Consider the following 27,272-nt stretch of genomic DNA (forward strand, 5'->3'; position numbering starts at 1 on the left):
TTCGCAGTACATAAAAAATAATTAATGAAATTTTTAATAGAGAAAGATGCATAAAAAAAGAAGGGGAAACAGTGATGAATGAGTAGATACAATATAACTCATTTGTTGGCATCTATTAAGCATCTATCAAACTGGACTTGTTTATTCACATTGCAAATCAAAGAAAGTAATGAATTTCATTTTCTTAAACTTAGATAACAAATAGTCTATTCACCTGATTTAATTGCAAGAAAACCAACAGCAAAGAAACCACACCACTGCCACTCTGTGTTAAGCTTAAGGTAATACAGCTGCAGAATAAAATATAGTTATATAGTAAGTGAATAGTTTTTTCGTTGAAATCCATTTTACACAGCTTTTATCACAACTCATGTATCACTGAAACCATTGACTGAATTAACCTAGGAAACACAGGTAAAAATAGAGCATGATACTACTGTGTGCATATGATAAATAAAAAGAAATCAGCTAAACTTTACTTGGAAACCAATTTGTAAAACAAATCAAGAACATATACTAATACCAAAAAGGCACAACAATAATACAAACACACAGTAACTTCTTTCTACACTAATACCAAAGAGGCACAACAATAATACAAACACACAGTAACTTCTTTCTACAAAATGTGTAACTGTCAGACTATAATCCTATTTACGATAAAAAAAAATAATCATGCAGTAAACTCTGAGACCATAATGCTATTTATAACGATACTTTACATGCAATATTGAACTGGAGAAAAATAAATACAGAGCAACTGATATTGCTCAAGAAAATCATACCCTCTGTGAAACAAAACCGGATTTCCAAGCTTACTGGAAATAATTGAAACCAGGGTTCCAACCCTTTTGGGAGCAATTCAACCTTAGAGAACAGCAAAACTGTAAGATCTTAATCAAAATTATTGATTCTCATATCAAAGTTTCATTTTTGAGTGAAACTATTTCGGGTACATAAATGAGGTCGTGTATAGATAATCCAAGTAAAATTTTGGAAGAAAAATATGGGAAGACTAAAATTTAGTGAACAGAGGGAGAATAGAATCAATAAAAGACCTTCAAAGAGTCTCATTTTAGGTTTAGGCTCATTTTAGGTACCGACTACTGTACCTCATAAGCTCATCCGTATCGAGAAACTTGCTCCTAAAGGCACTAACTTCCAACGATGCAGGTACCAGCTTTAATTCTATAGGCCTTAAAAGAGCAGTCTTTTCAGCAACCTGAATGTATAGAATGTTGTCATGTGAAGAAAAGATTATAACAAAAGATATCAAGGATATATAAATAACATATAATAAAGGTTCTAGATTGGTCATAGATAAAAGTATCAGAAATTAATATAGATAGAAGGACTGGTACGAGTAATCAAGTCCTAGAAGCCACAAGTCACCAAAAGAGATTAGATGATTAATTTAAGACTATTTAGGTAATGATGTGAACATTGACATAACTCTCAGAGGACATATATAACAACCACAATGCAATAAGAAAACTGACACCTGCAGCAACCATCCTCACACATGTGCACACTACTAAATTACCAATCCATTCAAAATTCTCATGAACCTCAATAACAGCTTTAGTGCGTAAACTAAAAGGCTAAGAACTGATTCAGCATTTTACCTTTCTCCAGTCTACAAAATCAATGAGCTCATTATCCATTGTTTCTTTTGCAGCTATGTGTAGTATCTTCTCCCTTTCTTCTTGAGTTGGCCTTTGAAGTTGAAATACTTCATCCATGCGACCAGGCCTCTTTAAGGCATCATGAATTTGCTTGAAATTTCTAGTAGTAGCCATCAATACAACCCCATCTTGTTTCTCAAACCTGCAGAAGTGTAAAATTAAGCGAGAAACAGAAACACGCAGATCATACCCTGTTGAGTAACATAGTTTGACTTAAAGATTATTAGCTACACAAATAGAGTAGAGCACAAGAAGGAACATAAAGAAGCTGCAAACTTAAAAGACTTACAAAAATAAAAATAGTAAAAACTGAGAGGAGTTTGAAACATAAGAGAGAATGTGCCTATCAGCCTATGTCCATGTCTAATAAGTTTGTAAGGATTTATCTATACATTTCAAACAGACAAATGCTAAGTGGTTTATTGTTCAATAGAACGAAGGATTTCGTCAAGTGAAGTTCATTTTGTTTCCTGCCTAGTCCACATAAACTACTTCATTTTAAACCTCTGGGTATGTTATGTAACTTTTAGCTAAAATCACTTCACATTCACTACTACAATAAGTTAATCAGACGACAGACATTTTGTGTTGTGTGATGACCAGCCTCACTGTGGTCTAAACGAGTGTTGTGTGATTGAAAAATCACACAACGGTGATTTCACCGTTATGCAATATTCATTTCCTCAACAGATAATTATTTCTGTTGTGCGAATTCTGCGCAGGCATGTGCCTGGCATTGCATGCACGGGGATGCCTCGGCATTGACATGGCCATTCAGACAACAGAAAATGAAATTTAGCTGTTGTCTGAGATTCATAACACACAACAGCTATATTGTTTATTTGTTGTCTAAGATTCATAACACACAACAGATATAATTTGGTCTTTGTTGTCTGAGATAAGTAACAGACAACTACAATGAAATTATCTGTTGTCTGTTAATTGATTCAGATAACAGAGATATTTTTATTTCTGTTGTGTGTTATGAATCTCACACAACAGAATTTTGTTATTTTCTGTTGTTGGTTGATAGTTCACACAACAGCTATATTGTTTTAATTGTGGTGTGAATATTGTAATCGAATTGGCTAACATCTAGTAACTGTTGTACGAGAAGCCTTAATTTTGAATCCTTTTACAGTCAGACAACATATTATTCTGCATTGTGTTGTATGACTGAAACTTGGACAACTGAGGAGAACTCAAACAACATATTCTTTTTATAAACCATTGTGTGAGCATTATAAACCAGTTGTGTGAGTGATTATTTTAGGGTCTGTTGTTTGAGCTTGGTTCTCACAACTTGGTTGTGAACTGTTGTTTGTTCAATCAGGACCTAACTAGCTAGTGATAGGAGCATTTTAATGCGACGTTTTAACTGCATTTCCCTACATTTCTTGCGTTATTTCCTTATTAAAACCCTGTTTAGGAAAGTTTCCATTCTTTGATTGGGAAAGTTCCTATTTATAGAAAGTTTATATTTTTGTAGTTTCTATTTATCATTTTTAGTAAGTTTCCATTTTCAGTTTAGGAAAGTTGCCATTTTTCATTTTAGGAAAGTTTCTATTTTTCTTATTAGTTTCTATTTTCAGGACCTCCGAGCTAAAAAGTGGAAATGAACTCATAAATGGAAAGAGGAGCTTGAGAACACCAAGGGGAGCAAAGATGAAGGTACATTGGAGTAGATGAAGGTGACATGTACTAAAAGATCAATTTTACACATATTCCTACTCCGAGGAGAAACCAAGCCAAGCAAAGAAGAAGGAGCGGCCGCCTGATCAAATGAACTTCAAATGAGCTGAAACCTTCCAGATCCATTCTAGAAAGCCCAAGGATCATTTCTTATGAAGAGTGCCAGAGCTAATTGTGAGTGGAAGGCCTTCAAACAATCAGTCCAATTTTCAGCAGAAGCAAAACTGGAAAACTGGACCTGTAAGAGGTCCAGCAGCATTTTCGGCCCAACCGCATGGAATAAAAATCTGAAAATTTGTCAGGATGATCTACACTCATAGTGGAACATTTCATATGAAGAAGTCGAAGGCATATAATGAAGTCTTGTTAGAGAAATAATTGAAGGAATAAAGGGGCAGAAACTGACCTAAAACCAGCTCAATATTCACATGTCCATGTTTCCTACCCACATGAAGAAAGCTAGATGCTTTTCTCTTTTTCCTTGGATATATTTTTCTTCTACAATCTCTTTAATAGATCATCATCACTTCCATGTTGCTGCACCTTCATGCTTTGCTTTCATTTCATCATTTCTCTATCTTTTCCATATTTTACAAGTGAACTTAGATCCACTTTCATTATTTTTCTTCCACTCATCATTTCACTCTTCTTTTTCTTCCCTATATAAACACCTTCTCCTCTCATTCTAAAGACATTCCTTCATCCATTCCATCTTCTTTGTCTTCCCATTTCCTTTCCATTTTCCCACACATTCCTTCATCCATTCCATCTTCTTTGTCTCTCCATTTTCTTTCCATTTTCCTAAACACATTCCTTCATGCATTCCATCTTCTCCCTTTCTTCTTGAGTTGGCCTTTGAAGTTGAAATACTTCATCCATGCGACCAGGCCTCTTTAAGGTATCATCAATTTGCTTGAAATTTCTAGTAGTAGCCATCAATACAACCCCATCTTGTTTCTCAAACCTGCAGAAGTGTAAAATTAAGCGAGAAACAGAAACACGCAGATCATACCCTGTTGAGTAACATAGTTTGACTTAAAGATTATTAGCTACACAAATAGAGTAGAGCACAAGAAGGAACATAAAGAAGCTGCAAACTTAAAAGACTTACAAAAATAAAAATAGTAAAAACTGAGAGGAGTTTGAAACATAAGAGAGAATGTGCCTATCAGCCTATGTCCATGTCTAATAAGTTTGTAAGGATTTATCTATACATTTCAAACAGACAAATGCTAAGTGGTTTATTGTTCAATAGAACGAAGGATTTCGTCAAGTGAAGTTCATTTTGTTTCCTTCCTAGTCCACATAAACTACTTCATTTTAAACCTCTGGGTATGTTATGTAACTTTTAGCTAAAATCACTTCACATTCACTACTACAATAAGTTAATCAGACGACAGACATTTTGTGTTGTGTGATGACCAGCCTCACTGTGGTCTAAACGAGTGTTGTGTGATTGAAAAATCACACAACGGTGATTTCACCGTTGTGCAATATTCATTTCCTCAACAGATAATTATTTCTGTTGTGCGAATTCTGCGCATGCATGTGCCTGGCATTGCATGCACGGGGATGCCTCGGCATTGACATGGCCATTCAGACAACAGAAAATGAAATTTAGCTGTTGTCTGAGATTCATAACACACAACAGCTATATTGTTTATTTGTTGTCTAAGATTCATAACACACAACAGATATAATTTGGTCTTTGTTGTCTGAGATAAGTAACAGACAACTACAATGAAATTATCTGTTGTCTGTTAATTGATTCAGATAACAGAGATATTTTTATTTCTGTTGTGTGTTATGAATCTCACACAACAGAATTTTGTTATTTTCTGTTGTTGGTTGATAGTTCACACAACAGCTATATTGTTTTAATTGTGGTGTGAATATTGTAATCGAATTGGCTAACATCTAGTAACTGTTGTACGAGAAGCCTTAATTTTGAATCCTTTTACAGTCAGACAACATATTATTCTGCATTGTGTTGTATGACTGAAACTTGGACAACTGAGGAGAACTCAAACAACATATTCTTTTTATAAACCATTGTGTGAGCATTATAAACCAGTTGTGTGAGTGATTATTTTAGGGTCTGTTGTTTGAGCTTGGTTCTCACAACTTGGTTGTGAACTGTTGTTTGTTCAATCAGGACCTAACTAGCTAGCTTGGAACAATTTTCCAGAAACAATGCAGCATATATTTTACAACAAAAACAGTACATATATTACCAAATGAACAGTACATATAAAGCCACATTGATCCATATAATTAGTGTAACTATATAGTTGCATTTGTCAAGTACAACCAAACATCTAACTAGATAATTAAACTACTAGACAAACAAAGAAAAATTCCTAGTCTAGCTAGACCGATGCATGAATGAATCAAAAGGTGATAATTGTTTCATGTGATATCTATCAGCACAAGCAAAATTTCTTCATGCTTTCCAAAAACATCAGCTAGTGATGGCTCCTACACGTATCTATCAACCACAAACCTAGCCCACTCATTCCTTATCTCATCGATATCCACTTGGGTATAAACAAGGCTACTTCTTCTCTCCCACTGAAAAGAATCCAAGTAACCCATGTCAAAATTACCATAAAAAGCTCATTGGAACACAAATAGAATAAACAAGCTTTATTGTACCTTGTTAACAAATCAAAAGTCTTTATCCTCAATGATGTCTCTCATGTATCACATGACAAAGTAGCCACACTCCTTGTTGTTCGGTTGAGGAGGAATACCCTAAAAGCAGTGAATCCAACATAGCGAAAACAAAAGAATCCAAAATTAATAATCATGGAACCTAATATAAAGTATGAATGTATAACTCTGACTTCAAGAATAACAGCTGAAAAATAGATTTAAACAAGAATAACATAATAAACCATCAGAAGGTACAAGCTTCAACCTTGTAAAATTAGAACTCTGAGCAGACCAAGAGCTCTAGTGAGGTTACAGTCAATCCATCTATTAATCTGCAGAGTAGTATATCTATATACCATAGGCTTTTAGTATTTCTAAAATTAAAGTTAACTATCCAATAACAAAACAACTAGATAGCAATCATTCGAAGACAAAATAAATAACAACGAACAAATTGGGTAACAGCTAGTGATGCAAACCTCTATTATCTTGGTTTTGATCTGGGAGAAGTTCCTTTGCCTTGGTCCTAAATGCTATCTGCAAGCATCATTGTATATATGAGGATAAGAGGATATATAAAGCAAACAAACAAACAAACACAAAAAAGAAATAACTCGGTTACTCTATGAAGCTCTTTTATGACTATTAGAGAACCATACTGTGATTACTACATACATCAGCCCTTCTATTTTCAAATCTTTCATTAAGAGGGAAACAATTGTTTACAAGAACTTGTAAGTAAATATAGGACCATAATCTCTCTCTCAAGAAAATAATATTTCCCAACTTCTCCTATCAGGTCTAGATGCATGATAAAGAAATAGCACGTATGGTTAAAAGTTCCGCTCCATTAATTTAGTTTAACGTGCCTAATGAGGTAGTAAATCAATATTGCTCTCAGTGCAAGTGACCAAAATATCACAGGGAAGATGGTATATACACCATCATATGTAGGATTCCAAATCAAAAAGGGCATAGGATGTTGACAAATAAAAACTAACATAATAGAAAACAAACATAGGGAGACGCTAAACAACATATGATAACAAAATCTCAAACATAGATGAAGGACACACTAAACTTCTCTGACTAGCATTCTTCAAGCAAAAGCAATATGAGTTTACATTTTGAAATGAATTCTTAGCGATAAATCCTCAATGCTCAGCTTTAGTATGAAAGAAATATATCCATCAAGAGTTGTCATAGTTTATTGACCAAGTCAATAATGAAATCAATTGACATCCTAAAATATGGAAAGAAAAATGTACTTCACGATGTATATTGAAGCGATTACATGTCATCTAACAAACAAACATGCCAAATAAATAGTTAATCCTTCAACAAACTAATATCACCAGTTCAATCAATCAAAGACTATCCAATTAAAAGAACAAAATGTAAGGCATACACCTAACCACTCCTCTACTGATAATTAAGATACTCCACAATGTCAAGATGACCATTAGCAGAAGCCACGGGTAGTGCTGCATTCAGATGTCAATGTAACTAGGTCAAACATAGTTAGATAGATAAGCTTGTATAAATGTCAACCATAAGTATATAGTTCGTTCATATAAAGATTAATATCACCATCTGAATTTTTAAATGTCAACCATAAGTATATAGTTCGTGCATGAATAACTAAATGTTTATGTTGTTTCTATGCACACATATTGTAATGGACAAAGAAGAAGCTTGATGTAAACCCAATAGAAAAAACATACCACTTTAATCCTTGAGACTTATTTCAGATTCAAAGAAGCTCAGACCAAGCAAAAAAAGAAACTAATGAGTTGCTTCTTCAGTCCAGACCAAACTCGAGAGACAAGAACAACAAATAAAAGTACTTGAAATTTAAAAAGCATCTCAGAAGTTGATTACTAGGTTGTCCGGACTCACATTCTTTATCCCATATCTGCAAAGGTTTGCTTCTAATTATCCAGAAAAATGCACAGCTTAAGCATCAAAATTACAACAAGTATGATAAACGAAAACTAAAAACACAAGAGCGAAAGACGATGAGGCATACCCAAGGCTGCATAGAATGGAGAGAAACCCAGATTGGAATGTGTTCTTGAACATATTTAACTTGCTTCTAAGTCAAGCTGCAATCAAAGCCATTTACACAATGAGCCATTTGAATGATAGAAAAAGGGTAAATAAAACTACAGTAACAAGGTAATAGTTGGATCTAATATCCAGTCCATATCATTAGAAACAAAAAAAGAAAAGAAAACAAACAAACAAAGCCACAAAAGGTGTCAAGAAACTGCCTTTGGGGTAAATTTCTGCCAACCTAGTCAACTATGGACAACAAAAAGCACTAGACTCCTTTTGCTAGATAGCACATTCTAAGTAAATTCATGTAAAACTATAATATAGTTTAAAGATAGAACTCTCACACAAATTTTAATGGCCCATATCATTAATACTCTTATATAGTTATGTGGCAAAATCATATAGCTTTCATTTGTGTTTTCTGCAATGTAAAGTATCAAATTATCACTGCAACCTAAGGGCCTGAATGGAATGAGGTAATATAGTTTGAAACAAACCCTAAAAGCTTAACAACTAGATTGAATGCAATTCCTAAGTAAAGCTCCAACAATTCAAATTTATGCAATTGATTAAACAATTCCAATCTACCTCTTCTACAATGGCAGAATGATCAAACACGAGTTATTTGACACAAAAAACTATAATTCACCCTCATAAAAAGTAAAACAAAAAAGAAAAAGAGAGGTACCATCATCCGAAGAACCATTGCAAGGAGAAGAGCCCTGTGATTTCGTTGAGTTTTCAACATGTCCTTGACCAATAGAACAAAAGCTCATTAAGTATTCAGATACAATCTCAATTCAAGTAACTGCAATGAGTTCTGATAATGCATATATGATCAGCTTTTTGGTTAATGAAACTACAACTGCTCCAGATACTCATATATAAACTAAACAGAGGACAAAAATGAAGAGACAACACCATCTATTGAATGCTTTCCAGGCCTCAAGCTCTGCTTCTCTATAGCAACACTGAAATCAAATTAAAATTTTAAGTCTAGACTTTTTTCTTTTCCTGCAATTATTGGCAATTAAACACGACATTAAAGAAAAAGAGTGAGTGCCTAGAAGAGGAAGAGTGACGAAGCTTGATGTGGGAAGCGCAAGATTGAAGGTGAATTCTAGATTAACTAAAACACATCTTCAGTATCATTTCCTCTCAATTCCATTAATCACAACACAAAATCCAAAATGAACACATCAATTAAAACTTGACCAAAAAAGCACCATACTTCGAAAAAGAAGGAAGAGATAAGCTAGTACATACCTTCTGGAGGTGGCCTTGCTGATCCAGATTCGGCATCAAAATGCTCTTCTAGGCCTCGTTCCCGCCGTCCTTCACCGGCAACGCCTTGTCATTCAGCCCAAACTGGTGGAGCCTGGACGACGACCGACACGGAAAGAATCTGTTGCTGCACATCAAGGTCTTCGACGAAGACTACCAGAGGCTCGAGATTCCCCAAACGAGTCGAGTCGCAGATGGCTAGACTCAACCCGTCTCAACGCTAGAAGAATCAAAAATTTAAACTCTCCGGGTTGTTGCTCATCTCACTGCTGCTCGATTACTTGGAACCCTAGAATGTTCAATTCGCAATCCGATTTTTTCAATTGAGGAAAAATTTGGTATGGATTTCGAAAAATTGAGAGGAAAATGGGGAAAATTGAGGGATTGAATTAGTGGCTTGGATTAGAAGTGAGGAGGGCACAGGAATTTCATTTTGTATAAGAAGCAGAAGAGAAAGTGGTGAAGAAGATGACTGAGAGGGTTGAGAGTTGGTCGAGAGAGTTTTTGTTTTCTTTCTTTCTATAGAATCGGAGAAACTGAAGAGTCTTCTGCATCTCTTTGGATTTGGAGGCGAGGAGGAGAGATAAAGTGGATCTAGGGCACTCTATCTCCTCCATCGCTAAAGAGGATTTGGATTTCAGGAGATAAAGAATAGAAGCAAGGAAGTTGGGTTAGGCGAACAGAGGAGTGGAGGAGGCGGTGAGAGAAGGCTTGGCTAGCGACGGCATCTTCCTGGAGAGGAAGGTGGCGAAGGTGTGAGGGAAAGGATAGAGTGAGAGATAAGGGAGTATTGAGAGAGAGGGCAATAGAGAGAGAGTCGGGGAAGACAGAGAAGTTTATTGAAATGTGGTCGTGGGTAAGCTAGTGATTTTTTTTTTTTTTTAAGTCTGTCAGACAACGTATGGTTAAGAATCTGTTGTGTGAATGTATATAGGTAAAAATTTAGACAAACAAGGGGAGGGAAAATTGCCGCCTATGCCTACATATGTTTGATTTGAGTGAAACTTTGCCGCGCTCTGCAACCAAGTTCCATGATCAGACAACAGATCTTTAACAATCTGTTGTACAAATTTGTGCATCTTGCACAAGGTACACCTAGTAGGATTTTTCGAACTTCATACAACATTCAATCACACAATGAATAAGAAAAAACTGTTGTGTGTAGAGTTCAAATTCCATATTGGTGAGCTTGTTCTGAGAGGGAATTATGAGCTCAGAATGGAGGGAAATCAGCTTCCCATTTACACAACATAAACGTCTTAACTCAGTTGTATGATATCTTCCTAATTTATTTTTTCAATTTCCTTACATTCACACAACAGAAACAGAATTGTACCGTTGTCTGACAGAGTTTATGTTAACACACAACAACGGATTTCTGTTCCATTGTGTGATGAGTGTTGTGTGTTTCGATTTTTGTAGTAGTGATTATTTGCTAAAGAATTTATTCAAGGTTGTTAGTCCAATGAATGAACCAAGAGATGAAAGTTACCCATCAAGTTCCACAAGCAATTGATTGATAAAAGCTTCATGATCCTGATTTAGGTTGGCTGGCTGAAAACTTTGTTTCTATTCAATTACAAACAATCATTTTGACATAAACCAAACATTCGAAGATCTGCAGCAAAGTCATTCATCCTTTTAATGTCAGCAACCTGATTCATTACTAATTCATAAAGCATTCATTCCCATTCATCCTCTTACTCATCACTACTTCAATCTCAACTTAACAATTAAACTCATATATAAACTTGTCCATAAACACACATTTAGACATGCACTTAACAGCAATCAAAAGATCATGACATGCTTAATTCACATTGCTAAAGACTCAGCAAACTGAACTCACACATATGCACTAAGAAACCAACTAGATCCTGCTGCTTATAATCAAAACAGAGTTCAAGGTCCTTACCAATTTCCAACTTCAAACTAACCCAGCAACTTTCCCTTCTCCAACTTCTATTATCAAGATTCCTCAAGCCTCAACTGCTCCAAAATAAACAGCAAGTAATTAGAGTTTTCCCAATCCAAATCAAAGTAGAGACCTCAATCAACAAGGGGGGTGGGGGAGGGGTGATGAAAACACGCTTACCGGACAAAAAGAATAAATTGGCGGCGTCCACGATGGGGCGACAAAGTCCCCAATCCCCAAATCCATTTTAACCAGAAAATCAATCAAACCTAAAACACAATCGATTTCAAAAACATGAAAATTCGAGGCAAGAGAACTACCAGTTAACAAAACCCGTCCTTGGCCAACCCACCGTGAACTTCACATCACCAAAAACTAGCTGAAACGGGGCCGATTCGAGGAGTTTGTGGACTTTCTGGTGGAGATTCTGATCAGAGATCGAAGTTGGAATCCTCGTGTTGCTCGTCGGACATCATCTCATATAAGGTCTAAGACAGGCTTATCCGATACAAGTGTTGATCGACTCGACAGAAAATAGAGGCAGCAGAGGGAAAAATAGGGTTTGGAGTTAGGGGAGGAATTGGGGGAGTGGAGCTTGGAAAGAAAGAAGATAGAAGAGAGAGGTGGGGAATGCTAACTACTTCCTCTCATTCATCTTCCTCTCCTCACTAACTACTTCTTTGGTTCTTTGTAGAGGCAGGAATTGTGTCGGGGTGCGGTGGAGTATGAGGGGGTCGCGAATAAGTTGGAGAGATCGAGTTAGGGTTTCGACGGTTGAAGAAATTTTGGGGTCGGGAGTTAAGGGGTTGATGATTAGAGATCAGCGATGCAGGTTTCAGTGGGGTCGAACACGGAGGTTGGTTGTAGATGAAGATGAAGGTACTTGTCCGGGGAGAGAAGAAGACAGATGAAAAAGAAATTGTGCTTTGATGGTGTTCTGTCTGGCAGTCTGGGACTTTGGGTGTTGGAAAAAAATGAAGTGGGAGACAAAAGTCATTAGCCCTAGCCAATTATGTTGTCAAACGCACCAGCTGCTGGCTATTTTTATTTTGTGTTCATGTATCAGACAACACATAATGAAGTTATGTTGTCTGATTCCGCACATATATATGAAATTTGAGTTATGGCAGCAAGGAGGGAAAGTTCCCGCGCTGTGTAAGAAAAGTTCAATTTGGGAGCAGGGGAATGAGTAGCGTATGGAGACGCATCTAAACATCTAATATATCTTCCTTGATCATACAACACAAAAACAAAAACTGTTGTATGACAATTTGCAAACTACACTCATACAACAGATATAACTATTCTGTTGTACAATGAAGTACCAATTTGGAGCCAAATTTGGGTCGATCTATGAGGGAAATCTGCCGCTATTTTTTTTTTTGATTCACACAACAGATTATTCTTGTAACCGTTGTGCAATGACCTTCTAGAAAAAAACTTCAGAATTTTAACCACCTTATACAACGGAAGTTTAGTAAACATGTTGTGTGATTCACTTTTCTTCATCACACAACACTTTTTTTTTCGTTGTGCAAAAAGTGTTGTCCATTAACGTTTTTGGTGTAGTGATGGCATCACAAATGTTATCCCAACCTTATAGTCCACTACTTAGAACATAACCATGGCAGCACTTTCTAGAAAGATAATCACCTAGTTGTGCACAAGCTGAAATTGCAGATAACATGGTAACCTTGTAGGGTCTTAGGCCCTGTTGTAGCATTTCACCCATGATCGAAATTGCTTCACTAGCCAGTCCCTGGCGCACATAATCTAAAAAAGTGTTGTAGAATGAACATAAAAGAACTTGAGAGATGGAGAGAGTTTTGATGCAGAGAATGGAGTGTAATGTGTGTTATGTATTCATCTCATAACATGGATGAGAAATGGACTACATATAGTGGAAGACAAGGAACATGTAGCCTAAAGTCCTCCTTAAAACAAGGACCCCTAAAGTCCTCCTTAAAACATGGAACCCCTAAAACTAGGAAGAGAAAGGCATCTTCTAATATACAACAATTTACATGATATAGCCATTATACTACAACACTCCCCCTTGGATATTTCATGTCAATAGTGTTGCCTAGGCCGTGCGCTTCTAAGTTGCCTCGTTAAAAACCTTGCCAAGTAATAAAACTCTTGTGGGAAAAAAACAACTTTGGTCGAAGGAGAAAAAGAGCACAACGCGCATGAGTGTGGAGTAGCAATACCATAGCTTCGGAGATAAGTGAAGTCTTCTTATCAATAACATAAGTAGGTAGTATGTCTACGAGAGGGATGCATTTAGAGTTGCTACACCAAAACCTTGCCCCGTAAACCCATTGGGAAAAACCAGTAGACGAAGGGAAAAGATGAGCAAGTGCTGCATATGTAGTATAAGTGGGGCGACCATGCTAAAGATGTTCCTCGTTAAAACCTTGCCAGGTAACAAAACCCAGTGGGACAAAATAACCCTGGACGAAGGACAAAAAGAGTACACGATGGTCAAGTGGGTATGCTCCTGGATACTCCCCTGATTTCAACTCCCCTGAAAATATAATCATGGGAGTTCGGATAACTTTCTCAATCCGATGCTCTTCACATGTTTCTCGAAAGGGGATTTTGGTAACGACTTAGTAAATAAGTCTACTATATTATCCTCTGATCGGATTTGATTTACTTCAATATTTAGAAGTACTTGTTGTTGCTGACTGTAGAAGGATTTAGGCGATATATACTTGGTATTGTCACCCTTGATGAAACCTAATTTCATTTGCTCAATACAAGCTGCATTATCCTCGTAAATGCATGTAGGTTCATTTGTGGTAGACTTCAAACCACAAGTTCCTCGAATATGTCTAATTACAGACCTTAGCCATATGCATTCACGCACAGCTTCATGTAGAGCAATAATCTCTGCATGATTTGAAGAAGTAGCAACAAAGGTCTATTTTGTAGACCTCCAAGATATCGCAGTGTTTCCCATGGTAAAGACATAACCCGTTTAGGAACGACATTTGTGAGGGTCACAGAGATACCCTATATCATCAAAATTCATCAAAACATCATCATCGTTTTGATGTAATGGAGGAGGATGGGTGGCCGGCGGCTTTGCCGATCACAGCGTCTTGGACGGTGCCACTTGGGCTAATGAGATCATTCTCCTTCTTCCGTCATTCTTTTCTCTCTGCAGGGATAGAACAAGTCCATATCTATCGTACATTTTAAGTAACGAAAGATTGTCTTTATATCAGTCCAATGGCGTTGCATTGGCGCAGGGCTACATCTAGCCAATAAGTTCATAACAAATGAGGTGTCCGGTCTTGTATTATGTTAAGTATAATAATGCGCCTATTGCACTTAGGTAAGACACTTCTGCCAATTAACACGTCTTCATCATCATCCCTGGGACCAAACGTATCCCTCTTAGGGTCAAGACTATGGACGACCATGGGAGTGCATCTTTGAATTTATCAAAATGCAAAGCATTTATTGACACGGTATACAAGTTCTAATTCTAGACAAAACCGTGTTCTCCCAAGGTCCTTCATCTCAAACTCGGATTTCAGGTGTTCAGCGGTTTCCCTTAACTCTCAAGGGTTCCAATTATGTTTATCAACATAAACCGTGACAGTTGCAAATCCAGAACTTGTCATGAAAACGCAGGGGCATAGTTCATCATATCCCTTCCCAATCAAGTAGTCACTTTAGTGAGTGTTTCACCCTTATTACAAACGTGCTCCGTGGTCAAGAGCCACTTGATTTGGGTAAATAAAGTCCACAAGAACCTTCATTATATTCCGTATCTAGATCCCCATAGAGATACGTAGTGACCACATTCGTAAGCTGGATGTTCAGTTATTTGGAAACTACTAAACTGACAAGGTAGTGGAGTGCAATGACATCCATTACGAGAGAATATGTCTTCTCGTAGTCGATTCTAGGGCGTTTTGTGAGAAGCCTTACGCCATAAGGCGAGATTATCATCTCTTTTTCTCATCACGCTATCTAACGAAGACCTATTAATGTCAACAGGTTTTATGTTAAGAGGTGTTGGCATCTCAGGCCTGAAATGCTTCCTCTTCATTAGTGAATCCAATTCAACCTGGATCACATCTTTCCATTTATGCCACTTTTCTCTATGTTGGCATTCTTCAACGGAGTAAGGTTCAATGTCATTGGTCTCAATAATTCCACGTCCTCATGTACACTAGTGTAGTTCGTAGAGATCTCTATATTCTCAAGAATTGGTTCTAACATTGAGGCGTCTCTTAGGCATAACCACAATCTAGAATATTCTCATGAGACGGATTTTGAGTATCAATGATCAATGGATCAAGTTGTGCCAAAATCACTCTCTTCCTAGGGCAAGAATCTGATACGAGCATAAAATGGGACGTTTATAATGTTTACACCCTATATTTTGCTAAGTTATTTCCTTTATCTTGATCAATTTGACTTAGATAGTGTTTTGTAGGTAAAATGGAGTCTCAAAGTACAAAAATGACTAAGGAAGGCACAAGTGGTATAGAAATAGAAAGAAATGAAGAAATAGAAATTTTCCCAGTTTGACTAGGAAAAGGAATCCCAGTCGGAGTAGGAGTCTGAAGCTAACTTGGACTAAGAGTTCTACTTGAACAAGGAAACCCAATTCTACTCAGATAAGGAATTCTAGTGTGACAAGGAGTCTCTGTTGGATAAGGATTACTCAAGAAGGTTCCGGAAGAGTGTAGAAGAATCGCAGAAAGGTAGTAGTAGTATTTGACTAGGAAACCTACTTACATATGGAGTTCTACTTGCACTAGGAGACCTGTGGAAGCTAGGAGAAGTCCTTGGAACGTTCATAAAGCATCTAGAAGTCTCAAAAAGATCATATGCCGTGCACATCGAAGAGGAGTACACTTTGGATTTGGTTTTGAGAGAAATATGGAGTTGGAATTCGAAGTGGAAAAGGATTGAGAATTTCTATGATATTCTTGAAGGTTCTTGAAGGTTCTTGACGTTTCATCTTCAATAAAGGCATGGAAGACATGTGAGAGGCATGTGATGGAAAGGGAAACCTAATTGGACACAAGTTGTGCTTTAAAAGTCAAATCCATTACAGATTCGGAAATCTGCTTGTGCAGAACAGTTAACTTCAACAGAGTGTCAAAAATCGTTCAAAGCTCAGAAAATTATGATATTTATATGGTTGGAAAGCTACGAATGTCTAGTTTCCAGATATTTTCACAGTTCATCGATATCTATTTTCTAGAGGAAGTTATGGCCGTTTTAGTGCACTGAGGTCAATTCTGCCAGAAATCTGTTTTGTGTCAAAGAAGTCCTAAATCAACACAAACTAAGAGAAGTCAAGTAGAAACGAATTGGGAGAGCCTTGGGACACCCTCCACAATTTCTATGTTTCAAGGTTAACAATTTTCTCCACAATTTCAATTTCTCACCTTGTTCTCTCTAGTTTTCAGGTTTCGCAATCTTCAAGGAGCATAGCCGTGACCATCCATCTTCCTAGCCGTCAACATCACTTGTGCACCACCTTGGAGCTGCTTTGGATCTTTGGGACGTGATCAAGGGTTGTTCATACCATCATCTTTTCATGTATTTTCACGGTTTTGGCTTTCTTGTAGTTAGAATTTTTGCTTTGGAATTTCTGTTGTGTAAATCGAAACTATGATGTGACAAACTGATTTTTGGATTCAATTTAGATAGTTCTTTTCAATATTTGATGTTTTTATGTGTTCTTGACCTTTGTTAATTGCCGAATATATGGAATGATAATCTGATTTTGTGCTTCATTACATGTGACTATTGTCTTGGTCTAACAAACAAATAGGAATACTTGCATGTAATTTGCTAGTAATTAGGTTTTATGCTTTGTAAACCCTAATTCAAATAAGTAGTAAAGGCTTGCTTTGAGTCGAAATCAGATTATGCATGTAATGATGAGTTTTGACTTGCTTTGAGTGCTTGGATTTGCATGTTCATCAATTCTTTCTTGAACTTAATGATTTGAAAACGAATTTTCAACGCAGTTGCTTTGATTGTGTGATGTCGGGTTTTCAAAATAAATTGATTTGGTGCTTTGCTATTACGATTAATATAAGAAAGAAAGTTAAAAGGAACATTGGTTGCTTTGATCTTTGTGTCTTGGTTGATGGCGTTCTATGGTGATTAATAAAGATTAAGGGATGCATGAATATGTTGATCTTGAATTGTTCTTGATGAATTGTTTTCCAAAAATTCTTCTTTTCCCACCTTTGTAAATAAAACTTTTTCTTCTTTTCTTCTTTTTTTTGGTTTCTAAAAATTTCAAATTCAATCTTTAAAACTCCCCTTTGTTATGTTTCTTGATGTTCTTGTGTATTTGTACATAAATAAAAATCGGTTTTAGGTTTCTTAGGAAGCATGCTAACGTAAATATTAAGTATATAATCTGAAAATATATTTTAAAATTCATGAATACTAAATCCATGAATAGTAATATGTGTTAGTGTTTTCTAGGAATTATTTTTGTGGTTTTTAGGAATTTGTTTTGTGTTTTTTAGGGATTGCTAAAAAATAGGGATTTCTTTGGTGTTTTTTAGGAAAAGTAGTTAGAGTTAGTTTTTAACGTGTATTCCTTATTTGACTAGGTTTATAATTTGTTTTCTTGTAGAACTAGTAATCCTTGTTGTATGTGGATTTCTAATATAACTATGACTTGTAAAATGTATTTAAGTAGGAGTAGGATTTCTAAAACCATTTTAACTTGTGTTTCTTTGTTTGTTTCAAATTGTGTGAGTATATATGTGTTAAATTTCGTTGCTTTCTCATTCTTTGATCTCTAGTTTCGTGTGATACATGTATGTGTGCTCTCTAACTTTTGTTGTTTCTAATTTTATGCATGCTTGTACTTGTAACTTCTAATTTTCGTGTCAACTAATTCATGTTCTTGTAATTTTCGTAAGATTTGTATATTCTTCTCTTTGATTTAATCTCACATGTTTGTACCCTCAATCCCCGGTTTTGAACGATACCTTATTTGCTCTATACTAATGATGATTCTTTTCAGGGTTTAAATTGGCAACTCTTTTCGAGCGTATCAGAATCCATCAAACCTATGGGTCTCCTACACTCTCTAGCGGAACCCATGGCCTATGACACCATTATGCCACCTTGTGGCGTCACCATACCATCATCCATGGTAGTGGTGCCGTATCCATCTCCTCTGGGTGGCACTATGTCCTCCTGTGGGGACATCAATCCTTGCAAACATGTTTGTAGCAGGTATATGTGATCTCGTCACTTTTAGGGAATCAAGATGAGACATAGTGGGGGCAGACCACGATAATTCCTGTCGTTCCTGTTGAACGTTGACGTTCTAATCTTCCCCTAATGACGGGAAGACTGTCTCATCAAAGTGACAATCCGCAAATCCAACAAAAAAAAGAGATCGCCTGTCAAGGGTTCTACATAGCGGACTTATAGTGGGAGACTCATGTCCAACACAAATATATATATATATATATATATATGCATTCATTGCAATGACTCATTTTGATGCGCTGTGGCGACGCAATTGGCACATGAACCGCACACTCAAATATGCATAAATACTAGATATTAGACTCGAACCCAGTCACTAGCTGTAACGCAAATAAAAGTTGAGTAGCTGCTATGAGTCGTAGACGAATTAGCATAGCTGCGTGCGAAATTGCATAACCCAAGCGGAAATATTGGTGCGCATTACCAATGTCCGGGCTACCATCGTAGTCGTTTAATGGTGGTTTTTCCGCGAGACCAATTGGGTGTGTACATGGGAATATGATACTTGATATCAATACCCAATGGTATGCAATAGTCATCAAAAATTTTCGATGTAAACTCTCTAGCATTTTCAAGTTGAATTGACTGAACGGGATGATCGAAGTATTGAGCCCGTAACCATATGATTTGGCCAAGGAGTTCATCTTAAGCAGCATTACAAGTGGACGATAGTGCGACACGTGACCAGCATGTCCACATATCAACCAACAGCATAAAACATCTAAGCAGTCCGCAAGTTGGTTGATTCGATCCACAGAATTCCCTTAGATTCTTTGCAAGAATGGAATATTTTCCTTAGTGTCCTTTGCATAGGATGGTTTCGATCCTAATTTTGCTAAAGAGCAGGCTTTGCAAAATGAAATATGGGATTTAGAAGCAACCAGGGAAGAATCTAGATGAGCCACGAAGTCACAATTGACTTTGAGAAGTAGAGAGATGAGCCAAGTCTCCATACATGGCGTCAAAGCCATGATTTTACCGCAGAGGGATCACGGCGCCGGTGTTGGCCAGCCGGTGGTGCATGGCCGCGGCACCGCAAGGCGCGGCGACGGTGCATTGCTCTCTTTGAATCGACTTTTGATTCTCACTTCTCTTCGTTCTGAAGAAGAGATGTTTGTGTGAAGTCTTTAGTATCACAGATCATCATATCATGACCTGGGTGTCCCAAACGGTCGTGCCAAAGCCTATATGTGTCAGAATCCCATAAGTCATCTCTCATGACATGGTTGGATTCAATGACTCGAATAGTGGTTGCATACAACCCACTAGAGCGACACATAAGTTTCTCTAATACTCGTTTATGTCTGTAGTCATTAGAGGTGATGCAAAGGAACTCTTGTCCATTCTCACAATGTGTTTCCACATGAAAACCATTGGCTTTTATATCTTTCAAATAAAGTTCGAATTAAGGTATGTCCAAGACATTAAGTAAAAGAATCGACACTTTATTAATAGCCAATTATTACATCAAAGTTTCTTAACCAAAGTCTAATCCAAAATAAAAATCAAACTTAGACAAATCGTAGTCACTCAATCCGTTTGGTAACTCCAATCAAATATGACTAGGGAAGTAGAGAGAGATGTTGGTGGAGCGAGGCTCTCTTAAGTACCACTAATCTCAATCACTTTCCTAGACATCATACTTCATTGGATGACCACTTGAGAAAGAGTTAATACAAAATTGTCATTTATTGATTAAGGCATCATTGCCATTACATAATTCTTGGAAAAATAAAAGACTATTCGAAATAAAAATCTGCGGCATTTTGCCTTCATCGCCAGATTTAAAGTCTTTTTGAACTCGATGTCATGATCACCATGAGGCGGCTACCTTCTTAGGTACATTGCAAACTCAGGTCCATTGATCAGATGTTCCATATCAGTAATAGACACCATGAAGAGGATTGAGGCGCATTAGCGCAATGTGCATGGTCCCTAGGACCGGCGGCGTTGGAAAATTATGACCATGGCCAACGTTGGCTCTATGGTTTCCAACCCTTCGTCCCTCAAAGTCACGGCTCCTACGGTGGCGTGATTTTCACCTTTGGCGACTACCTTTATGAGCATTTCGATCATATGGATCATGACGTCTATGGCGACTTTCTCTAGCCATGGGACAATGCTCTGGATAGCTATCTCGAAGCCTATCAATTTCTCTTCTCACAAGCTCGTTGCCTTGCCTTTTAGCAATTTCCATAGCTTCAATAAGCTGTTGAAAGCTTGTGATCCATCTTGCATTTATATGAGTCCGAAATAAATCACAAGACCTCATAGCATAGACATGGAAGGTATTCAGGGTTTTCTCAATCAATTGTTCTTTTGTGATCGTCTTGCCACAGAAGAGCATCATTCCTGTGATGCGGAGAGCTTCCGAATAAAATTGTATGACTGTATCAAAGTCAAAGAAGCGAAGATCATTCCATTATGCTTCTAAATTCGGAGGGATGGAGTCACGAACGTTGCCATAACGTTCACGAAACACTTGCCATAGCTTTATAGCGCTATCCTCATTCATGAACTCAAACCTGAGGTCCCTATCCATGTGACGCATCATTAGGGCAAGTGCCCTAGAATTGTCGATCTCAGTTTGAGGGTCTGGAGCAGTTCCTTTATGACAAAGCTCTTGGATTGTATGGAATAAGTCACGGGCAATAAGGTGGAGCTCAACATATTGAGCCCACATTAGGTATCTTTTTCCTGCATAATCCAATGGAACAAAATCGAGTATGTTCGAGTTTGACATCCTGAAAAAGGGTGAAACATGAACGAATTAGTTTCGGAGCTAAATTTCCATGAAAACTAATAATAATAAGATTTCCGAGCTATGCTACCAAGAAATCGATTTCCAAGAATATTTGGATTAGACCGAAACATTGATGTTTAATATGGTTACAATTTGATGCTTGCAGACGCTCTTAGTCCGGATTTTATGAACACTCTTAATTCATTGATTACGAACGCTCTTAGTTCGTTTAGCGTGAATCCCTATAATTTTGCTTATTAAATAATCGAACCCACGTTATAGAAAGGTAGGATGGAGGAGAAGGGAAGGTTGCAAATCCCTGAAAAATAAAGAAATTGGAAAGACAAGGAAGCAGGAACTTTAATCATTAAAATTTACTTGTTGAAATTCGAAGCAGATTCGCTTCTGAATAGCTCCCACTTGGAATGGCGTACAGGTCTCAAAACGAATTCAATAGGACTGAAATTTGGAGATCAGATATAAGAGACAGAGAAGAACAACTTTGATGAAGAAAATATTTTGATTAGAGGTCCCGAAAAAAGATGTTTCTCGGCGTGCAAGCAGGCTGATCTACACAGGAACGAGAGTGTTGAACAGTTCCCACTTTGAATGGTGTACAGGTCTCAAAACGACTCCAATAAGACTGAAATTTGGAGGTCAGATAGAAGAGACAGATACGAATAACTTTGATGAAGAAAGGAGTTTGATCAGAGGTCCTAAACAAGACATTTAGAGGCGTGCAAGCAGGCTCGAGTTAGGGCTCTTGCTGATATATAACATGTTGTAGAATGAACATAAAAGAACTTGAGAGATGGAGAAAGTTTTGATGTAGAGAATGGAGTGTAATGTGTTTTATGTATTCATCTCATTATATGGATGAGCAATGGACTACATATAGTGGAAGACAAGGAACATGTAGTCTAAAGTCCTCCTTAAAACAAGGACCCCTAAAGTCCTCCTTAAAACATGAAACCCCTAAAACTAGGAAGAGAAAGGCATCTTCTAATATACAACAATTTCCATGATGTAGCCATTATACTACAACAAGAAGCAAGTTTTTATCCACACATTCGTCAAAAAGCTGCTTGCAGCATTAGTATCCCCACATTTCATATACCAACAAGTGAATTCACCGTAACCATATTACTTTTCAGTCCAGACTCCCAAATGCAAACACACACCCTCTCACACAACGCAACATCCTTCACTTTGCACAAGCTGAAATGGCACACACCATAGTCACCAAATTGGGCAAAGAAAACAGCCTCCTTTGGCATATTCCTCCTACCATAACCACAAATCAAACTAGTCCACGACACAGTATATTTTTCAAGCATTTCATCAAACACCTTCTGAGCATAATCCAAGTCCCCACACTCTGCATAGAAATGAATCAAAGAATCCCCAATAAACACATCTTCCTCCAAACCCATCTTCACAAGCCACCTATGGAGCTGAGCCCATTAACAGAAAGCCATAATCTTCGAGCCCAATAGCCTCGTCACTAAGCCCAGCACTCGAGTAACAACCGCTCATCAGACAATTGTACATGAACAATACACCCTTTATTTCTTCTTCTTCAAGGAACAAGTGGAAGGCTTTGGAAGGTGCTTCGTTTGCCCAGTTGCGGTTGCAACTAACTTTCATTCCGCACAAAATGGCATTTCTAACCTTGGTACATTGCCTTTTCCATTAAATATTTCTGTCGGTCTGTTTTTCTGTACCAACAGTTTCATTTAGTTTCCGTCCATATTGACTCTGTTGAATTACCCCCTTGAATATTTATGTAGTTAAAACCCTTCCAAAAAAACCTCCAAATTTTGAGACCTTCAGAGGTAGATGTTCCACCCAAATTTTATTCTCAGAAGACAAAAAATTAAGATGTTACAGAAGTTTGCTACAAAAGTCCTCATAGAACTTAATTAAACCAAAGTGAATATCAACTAGACAAAATAGTCATACGAGTGAAGTTTGGTATGTACTTATGCTCCATAGTAACTTGTGAAAGTGGAGACAGTGACTAATAAATTAAATTCTGATAAATAAATTAGTTTTGCACATCAAAATAAGTAGTAGAGAAGCTAGAAGCCTGCAGAAACTTGAGATCATCGAGGAAGAAACAATATAATAAGGCCACTTCCTCATGACTATCTTTGATCACAACAATCTCTTTACAAAGCCTATATATATAACAATTAACCCCCAAAAAAAAATAATAATAATAAAAAGAATGGATGTGCTCAAAGATGGTGACCCTTTTGAGCTTTTTACCACCCTGGATTACTAATAGTTTCTTTGCATACCTCTACAGAATCAGCAACCTGCAACACTTGACCTTGCACCATCTATTCAGTTTACCAGTCTTTCCCATAATCAATGCCATTTGGTTTTCTAATAATGTCTCATTCCTTAAACCCTGTCTTCTAGCACCTATACCGAAAAATGTAAATTTTGGGACCTGGGGTGGGAAATTAGGTTAGGATTGGGCTTCAATCCCCTCCAATGTGACCAAAAAATTGCAAATTTTGCGCTGCTTCCATTGTTTGTTTAGGACTCTTTGGATCTGTTGGTGAGTTCGTGAGTATGACCCCCAGCTTCAGGCACATGTAGGGAGCTAGAATTTGGATGCATTCTGAAAACTTGTGCTTGAAGTTTACACTTCAGAATGCCATCTACTCTTTGTAATTTATGTTAGTGAAATTGAGATAACATTGGACACATTGGACAAAGAGATGACATTGGACACATATTATACACCAGATTTTATGTGCAGAGAAACAACTACCTTCAATCTCATGGCTAATTGAATTAAACACATCTTTTGCAATTATGGTCTTTCCTATTCCACCAGGCCCCCATATGCCTACCATGCATGCGAACAATATTTTCGTTGGCTTTTAAAAATCTGGTGACATTTTGTCTACAAGACTCTAATCCAATTGGATATGCAGCTACTTGCAACTCACATGAACGATTTACCACTCAGGCGGACAACTCCCCAACAATCTTCCTGATAAATTTAGCCTCGGACCTATGAATTTAAAAGCATATATATGAAATCTAATAAAGTAGAAGATTAATGGTTTCTTCAAAAATATAAAAAATAGGCTAACTAATTAACTAGCTAGTTGGGGGATAGAAATATACTCGCCATCCTTGCAAGGCCATTCAGACAAATCTGCTGCTTCCTTAAGAGCTGCCTTCCATATGTCCATGCTGTCCTTGTATTTGCATTGATCAAGTGTAGCAAATGCGTCACCACGTTTGAGGGATCCACCTTGTGGAAAACCGCTCTTACCTCCTATCCTTTGGATTTTCTGCATTCAAGTATCTTGACCAGTTCATCTAAGCACCACCTTGAGGAAGCATAATTTTGAGAGAAGACGATGATTGAAACTCTTGACTCCTCAATTGCTTTGAAAAGAGTCGCTGATATTTCTTCTCCTCTTTTGAGCTCATCATCTATGAAGGTCTCAATTCCCCAGTCACACAAAAGGCTGTGCAGATCATCTATAAAATTAGAAAGCGTATCCTCGCCTCGAAAACTCAGGAAGACCTAGTATGTGTAATGAGTTTGGTCAGTAGAAGGAACTGGGAGAGAAGAAGATGGAGAACTTGCTGCTTCATTGGTCAGAGAAACCATATTTTGCTTTGCTTTGCTTTACTTCTGTTGAATGTTGCCTTCCTATTGATCTGCCTTGCTAGAGTGCTTTTGCATTGTAGATTTAAACCCTCGACTCTCAAGTAGACAGTAGTGCCTGCTGCAATGTGAATGTGAAGTTGAAAATGACTAAATGGAGCGAGGCGCAATGTGCCAGGCAGCTTCTTCTTTCACTTGTTCTTTTTTACTTGGATTTGGAAGTTATTGTAAATGATAATGAATATTCATGCAATAGGTATTGCTTGATGTATGTGATTGATATACTTGTAATGTGCGATTGACAGACTCGTAATGTGCGATTGACAGACTCGTAATGTGCGAGTGATTAGTATAGCTATTATGTATTACCTTTTGTATACATGATGTAACCCTATATAAACCTCATGGTGAGATGAATACAATACAACAATTTTTCTAATTCTCTACAACACGTTATCAGCATGAGCCCTAACCTTGAGATCAAAAATCCAAAACCAGAAAATTCTTCAACATCACCTTTTCCACCGTTGCATCTAGCATGTGCTAGACTAGCCGCTGCTGCCCACCTGCGCGCCCCTATGCTGCATGCTGCCCCTGCAGTCCTTACGCACCCATGTGCTGCCTACTGCCCCTGCAGCATCGCCGCAGGCCTGCTGCCCCTGCAGCACAGCAGGACGCTCGTTCCTGTGCAGATCAACCTACTTGTAAGCCTCTAAACATCTTGATAGGGACCTTAGATCAAAACACTTCCTTCATCAAAGTTGTTCATCTCTGTCCCTTCTATTTGATATCCAAATTTCATCCTTATCGGAGTTGTTTTGAGACCTGTACACCAATTAAAGTGAAAGCTGTTTAGAGGCAAATCTGCAGTTTGTTGCCGCACAAAACTCACGGCTGCATCTACTGCTCACTGCTGCCACTAGCTGCTGCTGCCCCAAAACACGCTTGCTCTAACACGCGCTTGTTCTCAAGCCCAAATCATCACGTAAGATTTTGTAATTAAAGTTGCTGTTTTTTTGTACTTTAAATTCCTTTTATTTTCTGCAAAATGTAGGAATATATGTTGCCAAATGGTTTTGAGTATTTAACAAAGTGAAATTGTGAGGATTCACGCTTAACGAACTAAGCGTGTTCGTATGAACTAACAGTGTTCATAATTAAACGAACTAAGAGCGTTCGTATGAACTAAGAGTGTTCATAATGCTTGGACTAAGAGCGTACGTAAGCATCAAATTGTGACCATATTAAAACATCATTGTTTGGTCTAATCCAAAAGAGATTCTTGGAAATTGATTTCTTGGTAGCATAGCTCGGAAATCTTATTATTTTAGTTTTCGTGGAAGTTTAGCTCCGAAACTAATATATCTTCTCTTCTTATTTTCAGGATGTCGAATGAACCTAGACTCGACTTTCCCATGCTGGACTCAACAGGCTCAGATTACCACAGTTGGGTAACCGATGTTGAGAACCACCTCACTTCAAAGTAAATATTACCCATAATCCAGGCACCTAACCCGGATCATGTGTTCGTGCGAACACCTACAAAGCATGCTCAAGCAGCTATCTTGATGTGACGCCATATGGACAAGGCACTCAGATTGGAGTATATATCGATCAAGGATGCAAGAGAGCCATGGGTAGCGGTAGAAGAGCGCTTTGGCAATGTCCAAGATTCCCTCCTCCCTGACTTGAAGGTTCAATGGAACAATCTGCGCTTTGCTTATTTCAAGTCTGTTGCTGAATATAATTCAGAAGCTCTTCGCCTACAGTCCATGTTGAGGTTTTGTGCACAACCTGTCACAGTGCAAGAGCTAATTGAGAAAACTCTCTCCACCTTCCCCGTTTCAGCCATTGTGGTATCAAAGCAATACCGTACTGAAGTCAATGTTTGATGGATCATGAGGTTTCATCAGCTTATCAATCTCATATTTGTAGCTGAGAAACATGATAACGTACTCGTGAGGAATTATAATTCAAGGCCCATTGGAACTAAGAGCGTTCATGAGGCGAATTATAATGCACCCAAAAAATGGAGCAATGAGCGGAACCCTAAGAATAAGGGATATGAGGGACGTATGGGTCCATAAAACCGCCCTAACCAGGAAGGAAACTGCAAGTTTGGTACGGATACACGTGGTGGCAATGCCACATGTAGGAGAGGGGGTCGTGGCAACCATGGCCATGGTGGTGGCGCCATGGCCCGTGGTGGTGCTGGTGGCACCAACCCTCCTAGGGAATGCCCACAACGTTCACCTCAATTAAAGGGAGGCAACCACAATGATGTGTGTCATCGATGTGGATCAAGTAAGCATTGGTTCA

At 37.7% G+C, this 27,272-nt stretch overlaps 1 pseudogene; it reads right to left on the bottom strand.

Moving 5' to 3' along the window:
- Positions 1-22,960, bottom strand: part of LOC112202902 — a 41,433-nt pseudogene extending 18,473 nt beyond the window's left edge.
- Between the last annotated feature and the right edge of the window lie 4,312 nt (positions 22,961-27,272).

This window comes from Rosa chinensis, chromosome 1, assembly GCF_002994745.2.
Source record: "Rosa chinensis cultivar Old Blush chromosome 1, RchiOBHm-V2, whole genome shotgun sequence".
In the NCBI taxonomy this organism is placed as follows: domain Eukaryota; kingdom Viridiplantae; phylum Streptophyta; class Magnoliopsida; order Rosales; family Rosaceae; genus Rosa; species Rosa chinensis.